This window comes from Heliangelus exortis, chromosome W (genome assembly GCF_036169615.1).
Source record: "Heliangelus exortis chromosome W, bHelExo1.hap1, whole genome shotgun sequence".
Classification (NCBI taxonomy): domain Eukaryota; kingdom Metazoa; phylum Chordata; class Aves; order Apodiformes; family Trochilidae; genus Heliangelus; species Heliangelus exortis.
In genome coordinates this window covers 11162076-11164302 of record NC_092453.1, presented here as the reverse complement: position 1 = coordinate 11164302, position 2227 = coordinate 11162076, and positions in this window count along the sequence as shown.

Here is a 2227-nt window from a genome sequence, read left to right as displayed (position 1 = left end):
AGCACCACCAACGATCGGCCTACGGCTTTGCGTTTACCACAAACCTCGAATCTACCAGCCCTCAGAAGCCATTCTCCAATATTGCTCAATGGGGCCCCAAAAGGCCGAACGCTCGAGACTGCCAAACACATGCAAAGAGTGACCACTGAAACCTTTGGCTGGCTCTCACCCTGACATAGTACCCCACCCACAGCACCACCAACGATCGGCCTACGGCTTTGCGTTTGACCACAAACCTCGACTCTACCAGCCCTCGGCAGCCATTATCCAATATTGCTCAATGGGGCCCAAAATGACCGAACGCTCGAGCCTGCAAAAGACATGCAAAGAGTGACCACTGAAACCTTTGGCTGGCCCTAACCCTCACATGGTACCCCACTTACAGCACCACCAACGATCGGCCTACGGCTTTGCGTTTGACCACAAACCTCAAATATACCATCCCTCAGCAGCCATTCTCCAATATTGCTCAAAGGGGCCCCAAAAGGCCCAACGCTCGAGACTGCCAAACACATGCAAAGAGTGACCACTGAAAATTTTGGCTGGCCCTCACCCTCACATGCTATCCCACCCACAGCACCAACAACGATCGGCCTATGGCTTTGCGTTTGACCACAAACCTCGAATCTACCAGCCGTCGGCAGCCATTCTCCAATATTGCTCAATAGGGCCCCAAAAGGCCGAACACTCGAGACTGCCAAACTCATGCAAAGAGTGACCACTGAAAACTTTGCTGGCCCTAACCCTCACATGGTACCCCACCCACAGCACCACCAAAGATCGGCCTACGTCTTTGCGTTTGACCACAAACCTCGAATCTACCAACCCTTGGCAGCCATTCTCCAATATTGCTCCATGGGGCCCCAAAAGGCCGAACGCTCGAGACTGTCAAAGACATGCAAAGAGTGACCACTGAAAACTTTGGCTGGCCCTCACCCTCACATGCTATCCCACCCACATCACCACCAACGATCGGCCTACGAGTTTGCGTTTGACCACAGACCACGAATCTACCAGCCCTCGGCAGCCATTATCCAATATTGCTCAATAGGGCCCCAAAAGGCCGAACACTCGAGACTGCCAAACTCATGCAAAGAGTGACCACTGAAAACTTTGGCTGGCCCTAACCCTCACATGGTACCTCAACCACAGCACCACCAAGGATCGGCCTACGGCTTTGCGTTTGACCACAAACCTCGAATCTACCAGCCCTCGGCAGCCATTCTCGAATATTGCTCAAAGGGGTTCAAAAAAGGCCGAACGCTCGAGTCTGCCAAACACATGCAAAGAGTGACCACTGAAAACTTTGGCTGGCCCTAACCCTCACATGGTACCCCACCCACAGCACCACCAACGATCGGCCTACGGCTTTGCGTTTGACCACAAACCTCGAATCTACCAGCCCTCGGCAGCCATTCTCCAATATTGCTCAAAGGGGCCCCAAAAGGCCGAACGCTCGAGACTGCCAAACACATGCAAAGAGTGACCACTGAAAACTTTGGCTGGCCCTAACCCTCACATGGTACCTTACCCACAGCACCACCAACGATCGGCCTACGGCTTTGCGCTTGACCACAAACCTCGAAACTACCAGCCCTCGGCAGCCATTCTCCAATATTGCTCAATGGGGCCCAAAATGCCCGAACGCTCGAGACTGCAAAAGACATGCAAAGAGTGACCACTGAAACCTTTGGCTGGCCCTAACCCTCACATGCTATCCCACCCACAGCACCAACAACGATCGGCCTATGGCTTTGCGTTTGACCACAAACCTCGAATCTACCAGCCCTCGGCAGCCATTCTCCAATATTGCTCAAAGGGGCCCCAAAAGGCCGAACGCTCGAGACTGCCAAACACATGCAAAGAGTGACCACTGAAACCTTTGGCTGGCCCTAACCCTCACATGGTACCCCACCCACAGCACCACCAACGATCAGCCTACGGCTTTGCGTTTGACCACAAACCTCGAATCTACCAGCCCTCGGCAGCCATTCTCCAATGTTGCTCAATGGGGCCCAAAATGACCGAACGCTCGAGACTGCCAAACACATGCAAAGAGTGACCACTGAAAACTTTGGCTGGCAATAACCCTCACATGGTACCCCACTTACAGCACCACCAACGATCGGCCTACGGCTTTGCGTTTGACCACAAACCTCGAATCTACCAGCCCTCGGCAGCCATTCTCCAATATTGCTCAATGGGGCCCCAAAAGGCCGAACGCTCG